Source organism: Dipodomys merriami, unplaced genomic scaffold, assembly GCF_024711535.1.
Source record: "Dipodomys merriami isolate MVZ:Mamm:240054 unplaced genomic scaffold, mDipMer1.0.p SCAF_19, whole genome shotgun sequence".
Taxonomy (NCBI): domain Eukaryota; kingdom Metazoa; phylum Chordata; class Mammalia; order Rodentia; family Heteromyidae; genus Dipodomys; species Dipodomys merriami.
The window spans coordinates 24,435,201-24,455,074 of record NW_027203270.1 but is presented as its reverse complement, the minus strand read 5'-3'; the positions used below and the strand labels follow the sequence as shown (position 1 = coordinate 24,455,074).

The 19,874-nt window shown below is 47.1% G+C and overlaps 2 long non-coding RNA genes across 5 annotated transcripts; one reads left to right on the top strand and one right to left on the bottom strand.

Annotated features, from left to right (window-relative positions):
• Positions 1-7,939: 7,939 nt before the first annotated feature.
• Positions 7,940-14,468, bottom strand: LOC138830923 (uncharacterized). Of its 3 annotated transcripts, XR_011373082.1 has the most exons (4): positions 14,307-14,468; positions 13,050-13,150; positions 9,700-9,796; positions 7,940-8,033 (listed from the first exon to the last, which is right to left on the bottom strand). It is a non-coding gene; the product is annotated as an uncharacterized lncRNA (long non-coding RNA). The 3 variants fall into 3 exon arrangements; XR_011373081.1 differs by lacking the exon at positions 13,050-13,150; XR_011373083.1 differs by lacking the exons at positions 13,050-13,150; positions 14,307-14,468 and adding an exon at positions 10,283-10,437.
• On the top strand, positions 10,775-14,641 carry LOC138830924 (uncharacterized). 2 transcript variants are annotated; one of them, XR_011373085.1, is made up of 4 exons: positions 10,775-10,865; positions 11,943-12,017; positions 13,033-13,163; positions 14,485-14,641. It is a non-coding gene; the product is annotated as an uncharacterized lncRNA (long non-coding RNA). The 2 variants fall into 2 exon arrangements; XR_011373084.1 differs by lacking the exon at positions 14,485-14,641 and having other exon boundaries at positions 13,033-13,335.
• Positions 14,642-19,874: the final 5,233 nt, after the last annotated feature.

The window sequence follows — 19,874 nt, the reverse complement described above, 5'->3', positions numbered from 1 at the left end:
GAATCGAACCCAGGGCCTCAGGCATGCAAGGCAAGCGCTCTACCACTGAGCCACCTTCCCAGCCCTCCAGAGACTCTTATCTCCAATAAACCACTAGAAAACCGGAAGTGGCGCTGTGGCTCAAGTGGTAGAGCGCTGGCCTTGAGCTGAAGAGCTCAGGGACAGCGCCCAAGCCCAGAGTTCAAGCCTCATGACCGACCAAAAAAAAAATATTCTTGTCTATACATTGGCATATTATTTATAGTAATGAAAAGGAATGAAGTGCTGATACATAGTACTTCATGGATAAAACTCAGAAATACTGTGCTAAGTGAAAAGAGCATGTCACATGCCCCCCCATATTGTATGATTTCAGTGTACTTGACCTAGATGGATTTCATGGTGAATTTCATTTTTATTTTTTCTAATCAAGATTTTTAAAAAAGAGAGAGAGAACCTCGCAAAGAATCAAAGCAAGATGACACAGTGAAAGCACTTATCATTCTCACTCCATGAATGAGGAGAAGCCAATGCACAAAAATAAGCAAAATTTGAGGAGGGAAAGAGTGGAAGAAACCACAAGAAGTCTTAGAGGACCCAGGAAATAAGAGAAGCAATCACAGCAGAAGAAATGTGCAAGGAGTTTGAAGCACATGCTCAGCTCTCCAGACCAGGGGCGGGACCAACAACACCGGCTAAAATCAGCTGGTCCCACCAAAGGAATGGTCAAATTCAGATTCCTGAAAAGCACACAAACTATAAATCTTATCCTGAGCACTGGGAATTTGGTGGAAATGACTTTTTTTTTTGTAGATTTTTTTTTCTTTTTTTTTTTTTTGGGGGTCCGGTCGTGGGGCCTGAACTCTGGGCCTGGGCACTGTCCCTCAGCTCTTCAGCTCAAGGCTAGTGCTCTACCACTTGAGCCACAGCGCCACTTCCGGCTTTTTTCTTTTTGCTTATGTGGTGCTGAGGAATCGAACCCAGGGCCTCAGGCATGCAAGGCAAGCACTCTATCACTGAGCCACCTTCCCAGCCCATGACTTTTTTTTTTTCTTTTCTGTTTTTGGAGCTTGAACTCAGGGCCTGAGCACTGTTCCTGAGCTTTTTTGCTTAAAGCTAGCACTCCAAGCACTTTGAGCCGCAGCTCTACTTCCAATTTTCTGGTAGTTAATTGGAGATAAGAGTCTCAGGAACTTTCCTGCCCAGGGTGGCTTTGAACCATGATCCTCAGATCTCAGCCTCCTGAGTAACTAGGATTACAAGTTTAAATTCCCAGCATCCAGTGATATTGACTAATTTGCTGGGAGAAGTTGCTGTGGCAATTTTAATCCTAGCTACTCAGGAGGCTGAGATCTGAGGATTGGCTTTGATACTCTTATCTCCAATTAACCACCAGAAAACCGGAAGTGGCACTGTGGCTCAAAGTGGTAAAGCACTAACTAGCCTTGAGGAAAATAGCTCAGGGACAGTGCCCAGGCCCTGAGTTCAAGCCCCATGACCGGCAAAAAAAAAAAAAAAAAAAAAAAAAAGTTGTCCTGGGGAAACTAATGTATTCTGTTTCTCTCCATATTCCAGGAAGCAACAGAGAGTCCAATCTTAAGAAAGTTTCTGTGGAACCCAGGGACAAGAAGCATTCACAGCTTAACAACTCACCAGAAACTGCCATCAATCTAGGGTATAAATCAGTTGCAAGAGGTGTGTGAGGGGAAGACAGAGCACCTGACTGTAACCAGAAGAAAAGTTTAAGTCTGGGAAGATGGCTCAGTGGTACAATGCTAGCATCACATACATGAGGCCTTGGGTTCAATTCCTCAGCACCACATAAACAGAAAAAGCCAGAAGTGGCGCTGTGTCTCAAGTGGTAGAGCACCAGTCTTGAGCTGAAAAGCTGAGGGACAGTGCCCAGGCCCAGAGTTCAGGATCCATGACCAACAAAAAAAAAGAAGAAGAAGAAGAAGAAGGAGAAGGAGAAGGAGAAGGAGAAGGAGAAGGAGAAGGAGAAGGAGAAGGAGAAGGAGGAGAAGGAGAAGGAGAAGGAGAAGGAGGAGAAGGAGAAGGAGAAGGAGGAGAAGAAGAAGGAGGAGAAGAAGAAGGAGGAGAAGAAGAAGGAGGAGAAGGAGAAGGAGAAGAAGAAGCTATGCTGTAGCTTAGAAGCCAAAGGTTGGAGAAGTGTGGTGGGCAGCAATACCAGGAGATAGAGAAGATTGCAAATTGCAGTTAAACCACGTAGCAGCCATACCTAAGTAGTGGCTATAGAAAGGTCTTTGGCCTCTCAATAACCCAGCAGAAACATGGGACTTGCCACCAAGCCATACCCTAGTTTTCTTAACAGAGGAAGGGTAAGCCAGCAGCCTACGAAAGTTCTGTAAATTCTAGAATAATCAGTCAGTAGAGACAATCACTCCAGATGCCAGGTATCTGTCTTGGGACTTCCTGCTACGCCAAACTATGATCATCTTGAACTTGAAGAGCCTTCACCATGTAAGGTCTTTAGAAGGAAGCAAAACCTTCACAGACTTAAAGAAGCTTCTTGTAGAAAAGTCCATATAAATATACACATATAAACAGACAAGAAATATGAAAAATTCATGTTTTGCTATGTGTCTATCTTTGAGTTTGAATGTTACATTTGTTTAACTATCTGGATTTTCTTTGTTCTTTTTTCTTTTTGCCAGTCCTGGGGCTTGAACTCAGAGCCTTGGCACCCTCTTAGTTTCTTTTGCTCAAAGTTAGCACTCTACTTCTGTTTTTTTCTGTTGATGTGGTTGGTACTGAGCAATCGAATCCAGGGCTTCATGCATGTTAGGCAAGCACTCTACCACTAAGCCTCATTCCCAGCCCCTGTAACTGACTTATTTGTTTGTTTGTTTGTTTTTGTCAGTCATAGGCCTTAAACTCTGGGCCTGGGTGCTGTCCCTCAGCTTTTCAGCTCAAGGTGAGCACTCTATCTCTTGAGCCACAGAGCCACTTCTGATTTTCTGGTGGTTTACTGGAGATATGAGTCTCACAGACTTTCCTGCCTGGGCTGGCTTTGAACCACCATCCTCAGATCTCAGCCTCCTGAGTACTTAGGATTACAGACATGAGCCACCAGCGCCCAGCTCTGACTTTTTCTTTGATTTTTTTTTTTGGGGGGGGTCCGGTCATGGGACCTGAACTCTGTCCCTCAGCTCTTCAGCTCAAGGCTAGCGCTCTACCACTTGAGTCACCGCGCCACTTCCGGCTTTTTTCTTTTTGCTTATGTGGTGCTGAGGAATTGAACCCAGGGCCTCAGGCATGCAAGGCAAGCGCTCTACCACTGAGCCACCTTCCCAGCCCTCCGGCTCTGACTTTTTACATTATGTTATTTCAAGCAATTTTAAGTGTACATGTCAGTGGTGTTAACTGCATGCATAACATGAACTACCCCACCACTTCTTAAAAGTTTGCATCAGGGCTGGGAAAGGTGGCTCAGTGGTTGAGCGCTTGCCTTGCATGCATGAGGCCCTGGGTTCGATTCCTCAGCACCACATAAGTAAAAAAGAAAAAAGCCGGAAGTGGCTCAAGTGGTAGAGTGCTAGCCTTGAGCTGAAGAGCTGAGGGACAGTGCCCAGACCTAGAGTGGCCCCACAACCAGACTCCCCCCACCAAAAAAAAAAAAAAAGTTTGCATCAAGCTTCTTCATACTGCTGGAAACATTCTCCAGCACATGGCTGTTGGAGTCCTTGTTTTCTCTTCTTTGAAGTTTCTAGGTTATGATTATCTTTGTTTATCATTTTGAGGAGTAGCCAATTTTCTTTCCCACAGTTGTTGAACCCTTTAACATTCACCAGTGTGGCATGAGCATTCCTCATCCTCTCCTACACTTGTCATCTTTTTTATTTTTGCCAGTCATGGGGCCTGAACTCTGGGCCTGGGCGCTGTCCCTCAGCTCTCAGCTCAAGGCTAGCGCTCTACCACTTGAGCCACAGCACCACTTCTGGCTTTTTCTGCGTATGTGATGCTGAGGAATCAAATCCAGGCCCTCATGCATGCAAGGCAAGCACTCTACCACTGAGCCACCTTCCCAGCCCTTCTTTTTTTTTTATTTTTTATAATAGCCATTCCAATAGGTATGAAGTAGTACGTTATTGTGGTTTTAATTTGCATTCCCCTAACAACTAAATGATGTTGGGCATCTGAAAAGATGCTTATTGGCAATTTACATCTTTTTTTTGAGACATTTTACTCAAATATTTTGACTATTCCTTAATTGGGCTGTATTTCTCTGATTTTTTATTTATTTATTTATTTATTTTTGGTCAGTCGTGGGGCTTGAACTCTAGGCCTCTACCAGAGGTGCTCTACCTCTTTTTTTTTTGCCAGTCATGGGGCCTGAACTCTGGGCCTGGGCGCTGTCCCTCAGCTCTTCAGCTCAAGGCTAGTGCTCTACCACTGGAGCCATAGCACCACTTCCGGCTTTTTCTGTTTATGTGGTGCTGAGAAATCAAACCCAGGGCCTCATGCTTGCAAGGCATGCACTCTACCGCTGAGCTACCTTCCCAGCTCCGCTCTACCTCTTGAGCCACAGCGCCACTTCTGGTTTTTCTAGTAATTTATTGGAGATAAGAGTCTCCCGGACTTTCCTGCCAGGGCAAGCTTTGAACCATGATCCTCAGATCTCAGCCTCCAGAGTAACTAGGATTACAGGCATGAGCCACCGGCGTCCAGACTCTGATTAATTTTTTAAACTAATTTACTAAACATTCACATAAATTAAAATCACTTACCTGAAGGTTCTTTTGAATTTCCTTGCTACACAAGTAGCTAAGATTACAGGCATGAGGCACCAGCCCCTAGCTCTTCATCTTTTAATCGTTACAAAAAGCAACCTCAAATCACTTGATGTTAGCTAATAAGTTATTTTTCTATTGTTCTGACTCTATGTTCCTATCTTGGAAGGATGATTACTCTGAAATGGACAATCTGCTTTTGTTCTTTTGTTTCTGTTTCCTTCAACCTTTCTATCTACAAAACCAACCTGCTTTGTTTCACCCATTGGAACATTTATTCTGTTTTATAAGATAAAGTGTTCCTCAATTCTAGAAGTGAAAATAATGCCAATTGAGGGCTGGGGATGTGTGGCCCAAGTGGTAGAGTGCTTGCCTACCATGCATAAGGCCGTGATTAAACCTCCAATACCATCACATACTCTTCTCTCTCTCTCTCTCTCTCTCTCTCTCTCTCTCTCTCTCTCTCTCTCTCTCTCTCTCACACACACACACACACACACACACACACACACACACACACACACACACACACAGAATTCCAATGGAAATTTTGTTTTGTTTTGCATTTTTGCTTTTTATTATTCTTAGCCCTAGATTTTTATTTAGGTATTTGTTTATTTATTCTGGACTCCAAAGAGGCTTACAATTTAACATATTCATCTAGCACTTTTTTTTTTTTTGGATCCGGTTGTGGGGCCTGAACTCTGGGCCTGGGCGCTGTCCCTCAACTCTTCAGCTCAAGGCTAGTGCTGTACCACTTGAGCCACAGCACCACTTCTGGCTTTTTTCTTTTTGCTTATGTGGTGCTGAGGAATCGAACCCAGGGCCTCAGGCATGCAAGGCAAGCGCTCTACCACTGAGCCACCTTCCCAGCCCTAGCACTTCTTGACCAGTCACCACTTCTATCATCCTCACCCACCCTATCTGTTCCCTCTCTCTCCTCCAAGGAGTTTGTCCAATTATATCATAATTTTGTCCTCCAGTATGACTTTATGTTGTTGCTCAAATGGATGTTCTAATTTCATCCATTCAGAATTGAATGGTATACATTTTCCCATCTTATCATTGCTTTTTAGCATGCACATTGTATGAACATATATTGAGCCCCTATTGTGTGTCAGGTCCTGTGCTAGTTATACAGGATTGACTTGTAGTTTAGCAAGTAAGTGATATAGGGAATGGAGAAGAATGACAAAAGCTAAGGGATTTGAACCCTAGCCCGTGAACATTGGCAGCTTCAATTTGGGTTGTAGAAGGCCATCCAGGAAGAGAAGCCAGTGAGTAGCTCCATGGTGACTGGCCAGAGGAGCAATGATTGCAGCTTGCTGGCTTGAGCAGTGGGAAGACCAGAGAGCAATCAGCTGAGACAGAGCACCTTGGGGGAGAGCCAAGTTATGAGAGTGTGCAGAGTGGAGGAAAAAGATAGCTGAGGAAAGACAGACTTTGGAGAACACCAACGTGGAGAGAGGTGATTAGGGGAAGACAAACAAGGCAAGAAGATAGGGAAGAGACCATCCAAGAGATAGGAGGCAAGCAGAGAGCAGACATTTCCAAGAAGGGAGTAGGTGTGTGTTACGTGCTACGCGGAAAGGCACCTGAGAGCTGGTGGGTTATCCAAGAGTTATGGCAACTAATAGTAGGTTCTATAAGAGAGAGGCTTGGCTGCCTGGGGCAGAAGAGGGACTGTGAGTTACAAAAGTCAGCGACTGAGGAGCTGGGCTAGACCCAAGACAGCACCAGAATAATGCCTCTGGGTTATATGAAGACCAGTTGTTTCCATGATCTCCTTTGTGGGCAGTGGGAAGAGAAGATAGGCAGTGAGCAGCCCAAGCCCCCTGGAGGACAGGTGATGTCACTGCAGTTTATAGGAGTTGGGGGAGGGGAGAAACTTATTCAATTGTCCAGGGCCTGTACCTGAGGAGAGAAATTCTCACTTCTATATCAACTTTTAAAAAATCAGTTTATTGATAATATTTTTCATGAATCATTAATATAGTTTAAAGAATCATTAATATAATATTAATATAATAAACAATCAGTATATGTCTAATATTCATCCAAGATAAAAATTAGCACAACGTTACCAAGCTAAAAATGTTCAAGCAAACCATGCACTGGTAGCTCACGCCTGTAATCCTAGCTACTCAGGAGGCTGAGATCTAGTTCAAAGCCAGCCCCAGCAGGAAAGTCTGTAAAACTTTTTTTTTGTTGTTGGTCATGGGCCTTGAACTCTGGGCCTGGGCGCTGTCCCTCAGCTTTTCAGCTCAAGGCCAGTGCTCTACCACTTGAGCTATAGCGCCACTTCCAGTTTTCTGGTGGTTTATTGGAGATAAGAGTTTCACAGAGGGGCTGGGAAGGTGGCTCAGTGGTAGAGCGCTTGCCTTGCATGCCTGAGGCCCTGGGTTCGATTCCTCAGCACCACATAAGCAAAAAGAAAAAAGAGTTTCACAGAGTTTCTTGCCGGAGCTGGCTTTGAACCGTGATCCTCAGATCTCAGCCTCCTGAGTAACTAGGATTACAGGCGTGCGTCACTGGCGACTGGCTATAAAACTCTTATCTCCAATAGACCACCAGAAAACTGGAAGTGATGCTGTGACTCAAGTGGTAGAGTGCTAGCCTTGAGCTGAAGAGCTGAGGGACAGCACCCAGGCCCAGAGTTCAAGCTCAATGATCTACAAAACAAAACAAAATAAAGAGTTCAAGCAGGGCTGAGAATGTGGCTTAGTGGTGGAGTGCTTGCCTAGCACGCATGAAGCCCTGGCTTTGATTCCTCAATACCACATAAACAGAAGAAGCTAGAAGCAGCATTATGGCTCAAGTGGTAGAGTGCCAGCCTTGAGCAAAAGTAGCTCAGGGACTGACCCAGGATTGACAAACAAAACAAAACAAAACATTGTAATTAGGTATAGTGGTATATATTTATAACCCCTGTTTGTAAGAAGCTAAGGCAGCAAGCTCTTGAATCCAAGGCTAGCCTGGGTTATATAGCAAGACTCTGTCACCAAAAATATAAAACAAACGACAAAAAAACCCTCACCATATAACTCTAAATAAAAAACAATATACAATAAGCATAAATATAAAACAATACAAAAGTTACTGCTTCTTTGCAATAACTCACTTCTTTTTTTTTTTTTTCACGGCACCATTTATGTTAGGTTTTTAAAAAGAGGTAGCCGAGTAAGAACAACAGCAGCACGCACATGGTATTCAGGTAAGAGGTAGGTTTATTCAGTAGACCTGCTGGGACCAGGCAAGGTTGGCACTCCATGTGGCTGGGAAAGGCCTGGGAAAGAGAGAGAGCTGGGAAAGAAGGAAAGAGAGAGAAAAGAGTGAGAAAAGAGCTAGAAAAGAGCAGAGAGAGCACAATAACTCCTAATTCTCTAAACTTTAGTTTTTCTTTTTTTAGCAGTACTGGAGCTTGAAGTCAGGGCCTCAGTCTTGGTAGGTGGGGCTCTAGCACTTGAGCCATGCACGCAGCCTGCTGGCTTCAGAAAAGGAATTTCACAGCCCCAAATAGACACCGCACTTTCATCCTGGTTCTGGGTTTTGTTTGTTTCCAACATCTCATGCCCCTGGGACTCCTGCCTATCCACAGCCAGCACTCCTACCACTGAGCTACATTCTCAACCCCAATGTCAAGTTTTTACCTCTGGGTCGTGCTGCTCTGGGTTCCTACTTTTCTATGGGATCTTGCTCTTGTCACATCTAGCTTATTTCATGTCTCCTAGCTACCTTCCCTCCTCAATAGTGATTGGTTTGTGCTCGGCGGTGGATTCAGCGCTGCTCCTGACATCCTTCATAGTTCTCTGGCTTCCTGAGATCTGCCAGATATTTGAGTCCCATCCATTCTTTTTCCTGCTCCAGGAGACAGAGTCGGCTAGCATTCTGAGAATCCTATTTCCTCACATTGGGGTATATTAGAAAGCAGGCCTGGGTGCTGGTGCCATCTTCCCCAGCAGAGAAGAGACCTGTGCAAGTGAGTGTGCACATCAGGTAGGTCCTGCAAGAGCTGAGAGCTGAGGTCTGAGATGAGGCAGAAGGTGACCATGTTTATGCCCAGCAGGTCAGAGCAGCACTTCCTGGCGGCTGCCCTCGAGGCCGTCCTATGTGAGAGGCCGAGGGACAGCAGGAGCCACCAAGTGTGCTCACCACGCATTAACAGACACACCTGCACTGGAGCTTCTGACCTTCCAGACAACTGTTTATCTTGCTGCTAAATCACAAGAGGGAATCCGCGCCCACTCCTGGGGTTTGTCACCTTCATGCTTTGTGCCTAGGTGCACAGGAGGCTCCCAAAGGCTCTGCACAGACCCAGGACTCTCTACTTCTCCCACCCTACCTGGACTTCTAGTCCTTAACCTGGGTTTAAGACATTGCATTCCTTCTTGTTGGGCCGAATGGGGTGCCTGACACTTTCATGAGTAAATGTTGGATGGCCAAGGGCTGGTGGCTCACACTTGTAATTCCTAGGTACTCCGGAGGCTGAGATCTGAGGATTGTGATTCAAAGGCAGCCAAGTCAGGAAAGTCCATGAGACTCTTATCTCCAATTAAACACCAAACAGTCAGAAGTGGAGCTGTGGTTCAAGTGGTAGATTACCAGTGTTGAATAAAAAACTCAGGGACAGTGCCCAGGCCGGGAGTTCACACACACGCACGCACGCACGCACGCGCGCACACACACACATGTACACACACACACAAGTAAAAGTTTGTAGCTCAACTCCCAGGATAAATAAGTGAACTAACTCCCCATCTTCTAAAAGTAGGGGCTAGGACATCTTTATTTCCAAAGAGCATGAAGAGGCACAGACTGGAAACCTTTTCCCCTGCCCCCTCTCCCATCCCGGGCTGTTATCAGACCCAGCATTCTGTGTCCAAGTCAGGACATTTTGAATCTCACAGCTGACAGCACTTGGTTCTGAGATACAGGTTGCCCCCCGCTCCCCGTCATACCCCCTCCTCACCACAGATCCCGTGTTCTGCTCTCCATCCCACTCACTCAGGGCTCCGCTGGAAGGAAAAGGTGGCTGAGACTCTGGGTCCCCTTGGTTTTTCTAAGATCTGTTCAAAAAGAAACAAGAAGCTCAAGGGAGGGAGGGCCTGAACTTGGGGGCCTCCCTTTCCACCCCCATAGATATGCAGAGAACAGAGATTCCCTATGAAGTCTCCCCAGAGTTCAGCCTTCTTGTTGAGATTAGGGAGGGGGGCAGGCAGCTCAACTCACACTCCTTGAGACAATCTACAAAGGATAGCCAGGACCAGGGGACTTTGCATTCAGAGGCCTTAAGCTAGGCCTCTCCCTACCTCTCCTGGGAGGACCCTGGTGGTGACGGGGACCACTGGTCCCAGGGGCCAGCATATGGGCATCGAGAAATCTCACAGGAGATGCTCTGCCACACAGGATTTTCTCCTAAAAGTGACAATAATTGCTATTTATGCATGCCATTGTGTGCTTGGCACTCTACCAAGGATCTCCTGTGAAGTAGCTATCCTTCTCTTAAACCCAAGACTTTAGACACCTGTGGGAACTTAGTCAAAGTCACTAACCAAACTGGGCACCAGTGGCTCATGCCTATAATCCTAGCTACTCAGGAGGCTGAGATCCGAAGATTGCAGTTCAAAACCAGCCCCAGCAGGAAATTCCATGCGATTCATCTCCCATTAACCATCAAAAAGCTGGAAGCGGAGTTGTGGTTCAAGTAGTAAAGCACTAGCCTTGAGCAAAAAAAAAAAAAAAAAAAAAAAAAAGAAAGAAAAAAAGCTCAGGGATAGAACCTGGATTGTGAGTTCAAGCCCCAGGGCAGGTTAATTTTTAAAAGTCACCAACTAGTGCCACACCGGACTAGCTCAAAACACTTGCTTAATCACATCTCCCTCAATGTGTATGGCAGAAGACACACCCATACCCTCCCATCAGCTGTCAGGTGGGGGCCTGAAACATCTGGCTCAACAGATAGGAGGGACCAAGACACTGTGGCTGTTCCCAAGGGACAAACTGTCACTCAAGCCAGGGCATGCTCCTTTTCAGGAGAAACCATCTGTCCCTCTTTCAAGACAGGCAGAATCTTCCCAACTGGAAAAGAGTCCTCATGAGCCTGTACTGAGATGCCTGCCCCCGTCTCCCCCTGAGGTGAGATGGACTACAAATGGGGAACCCAGGGGATTAGAGCGAGCAATGGATGGAAGCAAAATGGAGAAATGGAGGCTGGTGACCCACAAGTCTTTGCTCTGCCTTTAGGTGCCCAGAGTCTGTCTCCCCACACAGACTCTCACTAGAAAACATAGACACACCCACCAGACACACATCGTCCTCACCCCATTATCCCTTTTCCCTAGCCTGACACCTCCCATGGCCCAGACCTAGCCAGAGAGCTCATGACCAGACACCTGTCTGATGGAGAATCCCAGCTTCAGTGAAAGGGATTTATTATTTATTTATTTATTTATTTATCTTTTATTAGCTTCCATTAGCCATTCAAAGGAGGATTTCCTTGCTACCTTTCCATACATGTTTATAATATATTCCAAATCAATATCAACCCCTCTAACACTCTCCCTTCCCCACTTCTTTTCTTCCCAAAACAATTTCAACAAGTTGCAAACAATCCACTTTGCCCATATTTAAGGGATAAGTGTTTTTAACAGTGCTGGACTGGTTTTACATAAAGTGCATAACAGAGTGGTAGGAAGAGGGACCCCTCTTTAATGTCACCAGGGCTCAAGTTCCCCTTCTTTGCAATACCACCCTCTCCTCGTTTGCTGTGTCAGGTGTGCTCTAAATCAGAGGATCTGCCTTATGGGTTGATCTCCCCTCCAGGTAGAAAAGGCTGAGGCCCTGCTATCTCCCAGCAGCCGGCCTAGGCCACAGGCACTTTCAAAGCAAGGAAGTGACAGTGTTTGATCCAACATCTGTTCTCGCCACACTTAGTCCTGAGCTCCCACTGTATGCAGCTGCCCTGAGAGCAGAGATGACTAGAGAAGAGGAGGAGCCCCAGGGCTTGGAAGGCTTCCATAGACTGGAGGGGGATCTGGTGGAAGACCCAAAATCTGATCTGGGACTATGTCACAGGCCACATTGTGGAAAGAACTGAGCTTAGTGTTAGTAATTTTTTATTTTTATTATTTACTTATTTATGTATTTATTTTGGGCCAGTGCTGGAGGCTTACACTCAGGACCTCAAGCTCTCATTTGGCTTTTTCTCTCCAGGCTGACCCTCTACCACAGAGTGAACCACAGATGCACTGTTGCTGAGGCTGCAGGCTACAGCAGAGAGAAAATCTGGTACAGGGGACCTTGGCTCCTATAGCTTGAGAGGAGGGAGGGAGATGGAGGGGAGGCATGGGAGCTGTCCTGGCATAGATTCTCCCTTCCCCCTCCACTGCAGGTTGTTGTAATCCCACCAGCACAGGACACCAGTTTCCTCCACCATGCCACAGTTTCTCTGAGGTCCTTTTAGGTATGGGTCTTCCACTTACAGGCCTTCATCAAGGGCCACCTGAATCCTAATTGGCAGAGCTGGGATCTGCAGCCTGGGATTGATTCCCTGGCAATCGTGATCCATGTCCTGTCCTGCTCAGCTGGAGAGATCTCCAGGCCACAATCAGTCCAGCCTGCTATGGGCTTTCACCTCTGCCAGAGCCTTGAGGGCCTCATGTGGGCCCCTGGCAGCTTTGACCTCGAATTCTTACTGACTGAGGAGAGCCAATTCCTGAAGGATTTTTCTTCCCTTCCCCCATCCCAGGCTTTGAGCCCCTGCTGCCTGTGTATGAAAGTAATTCTAGCACACTGCTTGTGAGCTGTGTGACTTTAAGAAGGTTACTTCACCTCCCTGTGCACATTCACTTCCAGCCCTTCAAGGATTAATAAGAAGGCACTAACTGTATTCAGGGTGGTCTTTATGGCTTGGGATAAAGGGGTTTTGTTTTTTGAGGAAGCTGAGCATGCAGGTGCCTAGATCAAGTCTCTGAAGGTAGAGCGAGCCAGACTTCAGTCTGTAGGCCATTTGTCAAGACTCAACCCTCCCAGTGAAGCCTGTGGAGTGGGTTTAATAGTGCCCAGAGGACACAGAAACTGCTGTTGAGTGTCATTTTGAACTCTGGCCTCAGGGGACCTGGGAGCTTGCATATAGCTGCTTGGCCCACCTGCAAGCTGGGCTGGGAGACAGAGACTAGCCGTCATAAGATGGTACCCAAAAGAATGGAGAGATGCAGTCTGGTACAGGCCAGGTTGGGATGTGGAAATGACCTTGAAGTCACCCCCAGGCCATCCAGAGATGACACTGTCAAATTTCCCACAGTAGAGGGAGGATCTCACCCATCCTATAAGATGCCCCCTTCTGATGCCTTCGGAGACCACCGCTGTAACCTGTCCAAGCATTCCTGGAGCCTGAGAAGCTGTGGCTTAGCCTTAGTGAGCTGCGTGGAGAGAGTTGAGTGTGCCCCGTTACTACCCCTGAATAACACGTCCAACACCGCTTCTGCAGCGTCACCTCATTTCTAGACAGATTTGGTTAAATAAATCTCCTAAGGGATTTTCAGGGAGTAAATTATATGTTTACTACCTCAGGTTAAAAGTTCAGGGAAAGCCAGGCACTGGTATGGCTCACACCTATAATTCTAGCAACTCAGGAGGCTGAGATTTGAGGACTGGAGTTTGAAGGCAGCCTGGCAGAACAGATCTTGAGACTCTTTTCTCTAATTAACTAGCAAAATGCCAGGCTGAAGGGGTGGCTCAAGTGTTAGAGCAAAAATAAATGAATAGCCTAGCAAGATCAGGAGGCCCTCTTCAAATTCCAATGTTGGTGCATGTGTACATGCTTGTGCACACACATGCACACGCATATACACACATAAATAAAAATCCAGGAGCTGGGAAGGTGGCTCAGTGGTAGAGCGCTTGCCTTGCATGCCTGAGGCCCTGGGTTCCATTCCTCAGCACCACATAAGCAAAAAGCCGGAAGTGGCACTGTGGCTCAAGTGGTAGAACACTAGCCTTGAGCTGAAGAGCTGAGGGACAGCACCCAGGCCCAGAGTTCAGGCCCCACGACCGGACCCCCCCAAAAAAAAATCCAGGAAAGTATGAAGGCCTTGCACACAGGACATCGGAACATTGGCCGAGACTCAAATCTAGGTTCTGCGGTTCCAAATCACCTCTTCTTCGTCACTGCAACACTTGGTTTGAAGATGGAACTGCCTTTGGTTGTTGAATTCAAATTGAGTTTCCTAGCAGCCAAGGGGGAAAAAAGAGCTAATTTTCTCTTGCCCCAAATAAAGAAACCTATCAGCTCTTATTTATTCCCAGCAAGAATTTATTGCATGAGGGGCTGGGAAGGTGGCTTAGTGGTAGAGCACTTGCCTTGCATGCAGGAGGCCCTGGGTTCGATTCCCCAGCACCACATAAGCAAAAAGAAAAAAGCTGGAAGTAGTGCTGTGGCTCGAGTGGTAGAGTGGCTAGCCTTGAGCTGAAGAGCTGAGGGACAGCTCCCAAGCCCAGAGTTCAGGCCCCACGACCGGACCCTTCCCCACCCCCCAAAAAAAGAATTTATTGCATGATTTTGATGGGACATCTCACCTGTTGACTTGTGGGAGGTCTCTGAAATTTTTCCCCCGAATATCCATGTAGCATGTTGATCCTGATTCAGGCTTAGGGCATGACAGAACAAAAGGGGAAACTTGGAGTGGAATTTCCCCAGGACATGGCACTCACAGACTGCACACAGGTGACCTTTCTTGCTTCTTCCTTGGACCAGGGTGGAGCTGAGCGAGGGGAGGAGCCAGACTGGGAAATGGACAGATCTGGAGGAGCACTGAAGTCCCATAGCAGTTTGAACTTTGGACCTACTGCTTAGGCAAGCCACTCAGTACTCTCTAAGCACCCACTCCAACCCCCACATTCCCCACCACTGAAAAGAAAACAAGACTGCTTCTCACAAAACATTATTGTTGGAGTTAGCCAACCATTCATTCTGTAAAAATTCAGAGCCTAGCTGGACACCAGTGGCTCACACCTGCAATCCTAACTACTCAGGAGACTGAGAACTGGGAATAAAGTTCCAAACTTGACTGGATAGGGAAGTCTGTAAGACTCTATCTCTAATTAACCAGTTTTTTTAAAAGCCAGAAATGAAGCTGTGGTTTAAGTGGCAAAGCACTGACTTTGAGTGAAAAAGCTCAGAGAGAGCGCCCAGGCCCTGTGTTCAAGCATAAGTACTGGCAAAAAATAAAGACAATAAAATTCAGGTAGCTGGGCTCATACCTGTAAACCTAGCTACTCAAACTGAGATCTAAGGATTGAGATTTGAAGCCATGGGGGAAAGGAAAGCCCATGAGACACTTTCTTCAATAAACTACTCAGAAAAGCCAAAAGTAGAGCTCTGGCTCAAGTAGTAGAATGCTAGCCTTGAGCAAAAGAAGCTCAGGGGCAGTGTCCAGACCCTGAGTTCAAGCCCCAGGACTGGCAAAATAAATAAATAAAAATAAATGAAATAAATATAACAATAATACCCATGAATAAGAAACATAAGCTGGAAGGTAAGAGATAATTTAGCAGGTGATGAAGACTCAGGCTGAAGTTGCTAGTGTTCCACTAATTTGTAGTCTCCTCTTCTTTCGGTGGATAGAATTCTGGGCTTATGACTTTCCAGAATAAAAACTATCATCATCTAAGCTCACCTGAAGCAAAGTGTAGCCATGTAACTAAGTCCTGGGTTACAGGGATGAACAGAAGCAACAACCTCAGAAAAAGCCCTTAAAAGAGGAAGGGGGTTAGCCGGGTGCTGGTGGCTCATGCCTGTCATCCTAGCTACTCAGGAGGCTGAGATTTGAGGATCATGGTTCAAAGCCAGCAGGGCAAGAATGTCCATAAGACTCTTTTTTTTTTTTTTGGGTCCGGTAGTGGAGCCTGAACTCTGGGCCTGGGCGCTGTCCCTCAGCTCTTCAGCTCAAGGCTAGCGCTCTACCACTTGAGCCACAGCACCACCTCCAGCTTTTTTTCTTTTTGCTATGTGGTGCTAAGGAATCGAACCCAGGGCCTCAGGCATGCAAGGCAAGCACTCTACCACTGAGCCACCTTCCCAGCCCTGTCCATGAGACTCTTATCTCCAGTAAACCACTAGAAAACCGGAAGTGGCTTGTGGCTCAAGTGGTAGAGCACTAGCCTTGAGCTGAAGAGCTGAGGGATAGTGCCCAAACCCAGTTCAAGCCCCATGGCCAACAAAAAAAAAAAAAAAGAGGAAGAGGCACCTTCCTCTTTATTCTTTCTCCTTTATTCTGGCTGGAATGCAGAGGTGATGGCTGAACCTCAAGCAGCTATATTGGACCATAAGGAGAAGTCACTCAATAGAAGGAACTGTAGAACATTGTTGCATCCTGGGACCCACTCCTTCCAGACAGGTATGATTTTTTTCTGATAACAGCCCATCCTGATTTTCATTGACAGTCACAGAGCGGTTGGGGGTTGTGTCCAATTGTGTGATCAGAAGAGGTCTTTTGGCCTAGGTGACTTTTTTTTTTTTTTTTTTTTTTTTTTTGTGGGTCATGGGGCTTGAACTCTGGGCCTGGGCACTGTCCCTCAGCTCTTCAGCTCAAGGCTAGCACTCTACCACTTGAGCTATAGCGCCACTTCTGGTTTTCTAGTGGTTTGTTGGAGATAGGAGTCTCACGGTCTTTCCTGCCTGGGCTGGCTTTGAACTGCGATCCTCAGATCTCAGCCTCCTGAGTAGCTAGGATTACAGGCGCGAGCCACTGGCGCCTAACTGGCCTAGGTGACTTTGTACTCGAGCCTTAAGCGGTGGGAAGGAACATCCATCCAGACAGGAATGGCCTGGCACTCCAGGGGCAGGGAGAGGTGGCAGGCAGAGGTTGCAGGCAGAGGGCAGGAGGAGCAGTTAGCAGGGAATTTGTGTGCCTGCCCACATAGAGGTGAGCCAAGAAGCAGCTGGGTTTGGGAGTTTGAAAAGCCAACAGGATGGAGACAAATGGAGGAGACCCAGGGTGTCTCCTTGCTTGTGAGAATTTAGGGAAATTATTCTATTTATATAAGATTATCAACATGCCATTCATATGGATTTCTCAAACATTTGTCTTACCTTTACTTTTAACAGTTGGGTAAGGGACCCACTTTGTATTGGTTCCATTCACAGCAACAAACAGATGGACTATTGAGCTGAGCATGGAGACATACACCTGTAATCTTGGCAGTCAGTAGGCTAAGACAGGAGGATTGATAGCTCAAGGCCAGCTTGGGTTCTACAGTGAGACTCTGCCTCAAAACAAAACTACTATATGAATTATCCATGAGTAGGAGAGCTTTGAACATATTAAAGAATCTGAGAGCAATGATTCTTGTTGTTAAGGCTCTTTGATGGGGAAGACAGAGATGGATCACAACGCGTCCTGGCAGAGCCCAGAAGTAGAAAGACAACACAGCCAGGCTCTGAGCTGAGCCCTCTCAGGCTCCTGGGGTGGGGCAAGGATCAGGGAGACTTTGCTAAGTCAGTAATGTGAGCCCTGGGCCTTGAAGGTCAGAGTTTTGGTCCAGCAGGTTTGGAAAGGGTGTCTCAGGATAAGAGAAGGCTTTATAGAGCCCAGAACCAAGAGTGTGGAGAACCTTGGCGGAAGGGCAGGTGTTATTTAGAGAGCTGGCAGCCCTGCCCTGAGCCCTGCCCACAGGTCCAGTGAGCAACTCCCCCAGCTGGAAAGAGCCAGTCTCATCCAGTCTGTGACTCTCCACATTTGCCTCTGTTCCCTTCCGCATCTTTGGGAAGTTCCATCTGGCCTCAAGGGCCCGCAGGACTTCTAGTGTGCCCACCTCCTCTCAGTTCTCAGGGGTCCCTGCCTTGTGTCAGAAGGATAAGCATAGTGAGCTTTTTAAACATTTGTTTTTGTGTTGGAACTGGCCCTTCAACTTACTCTCACTGTTTTTTCTAGCCCAGGCCCAGAGTTCAAGCCCCACGACTGACAAAAAAAAAAAAAAATCACTGTTTTTTCTTTGTTGTTATTGTTTTGTTTGATTTTGTTATTTATTTTTTCCTCAAGGCTGACCTCTATTTCAGGCTTTTTGCTGGTTAACTGGAGATAAGAGTCTCATAGACTTTTCTTCCCAGGCTAGCATCAAACTGAGATCTTCAGATCTCAGCCTCCTGAGTAAGAAAGGATTACAGGCATGAGCCACTGGCACCTCACTGTGCAGGGTTTTTTTTGTTTTGTTTTGTTTTGTTTTGTTTTGTTGGTCATGGATCCTGAACTCTGGGCCTAGGAGCTGTCCCTCAGCTCTTCAGCTCAAGGCTAGTGCCCTACCACTTGAGCCATAGCACTATTTGTGGCTTTTTTTCTGCTTATGTATTGCTAAGGAATCGAACCCAGGGCCTCATGCATGGGAGGCAAGCACTCTACTACTGAGCTAACTTCCCAGCCCCTGTGCAGGGTATTTTCTGCAGGTCTGGCCTGTCTACCTCTGACTTGTGAGCACCTTCTCCTGATCAGTCCCCCTTCAGGCTCTGCTAAGTGTGCTGGCTAGGTGGGTAAGGGGATCCAAGGTTCTTGGGTGCCACATTGCTGAGGGTCTTTCCAAGTCCCAGTGCCATTCTTGTCTACCATTTCCTGCTTCTTGACTAGAATGGAACTATGACTGTCATTCCTAAGCCACAGATCTCCTTGCTTCTCTTCTGGTCATCTGCAAAGGCCCTGCAGGTGAACTTGTCACCCTGAGGATCCCTCTCCCACTGGGGATGCCTAGTTCTCTCTTCCCTAGAGGAACTTTAAAGATCAGATCAGATCTCTCTGTGGACTTTGCACAGGTGACTTGTCGTTTGGCCTGTCTCTACTCTTTGTCCATGACTCTCGGCATCACTCTAGTGATCATATGCTCTCACTCTCTGCACCACTACACAAAAACTCTTGAGGACACACAGACATTGTGTGGCACTCAGCTGCTATTTGCTACCCAGGAGATACTCAGACTCTGAGACTCCTCCCTGTTCACAACTTAGCCCCTTATCTGTGTCCAGAAAGGACTGTGGCCAGGCACTGGTGGCTTATGCCTGTAATCCTAACTACTCAGGAGGCTAAGTTCTGAGGACTGCAATTCAAAGCCAGCCTGGGCAGGAAAGTCCATGAGACCCATCTCCAATTAACCACCAAAAAGCCACAAGTGGAGGTATGGCTCAAGTAATTGAGTACTAATCTTTAGCCAAAAAGCTCAGGGACAGTACCCAGGCTGAGTTCAAGCCTTAGTACTGGCATACACACACACACACTCACACACACACACCACCACCACCACCACCACCACCAGAAAAGGCTATGCTTCTGAGCTCCTGTCCATCTGTCCCTCCATTTGGTCCTAATAAGCCCAGAGGGGAAAGGGAAGACTGAGAGAAAAAAGATGTGGCCAGAAAAATCACCTAGCCAGGTGGCAGAGCTTCCGGTCCCAGTGGTTCCACAGAATTCCAAATGTCCCAGCTCTGGGACACTTCCTTTTAATGCAAAATAGGATGCCAGATCTGCACCAGGCCACCTGTCCCCCTGCACAGACTGTCTCCCCTGCCAGCTCCCTGGCTCCGGTCACCACACCTCATATGATCAGTACATCCACTCAGGTCTGCACTGAAAACCACAGCCTGCTGGACCCCAAACGTGGACTCAGATCCTCTCTTCCCTCCCAGGAGGGCAGCCAAGGTGGCCGTTCCTGTGGAGCATAGCTTTACTGAGGGACTGAGGACAGCAGGCCACAGAATGACTTAGAGGGCATCGGACAGCAGAGGTGACATTATAAGGTCGGTCTGCCCTCAGTAGTTACAGGTCCAAGAGGAACACCTCATTTCCAAGCACACTGCAAGGGACATAGCTCACCCAACAGCCATTTATTCCCTTCTCCTGCCTGGTCTCAGCCTCCACTCCTTAGACCAAGGGGAAAGAACAGGCAGACAACAGAGTCTGACTGTCTGCCTCTGTAAGAGGGGAACGAACAGTAATGGGCAGTGTCACCTCCAGTGTCACCTCTGATGGCCTTCAGAGATTCAGAGAGACAGGCCCGTGAGTACCTTGCATGGCACAGTGCTGATTGGTTGGTCCCTCTGCAAATGGGAAGACATTTTACCTCTCTGAGGCTTGAGTTGCCTCTCCTGCAGAATGTGGGGTT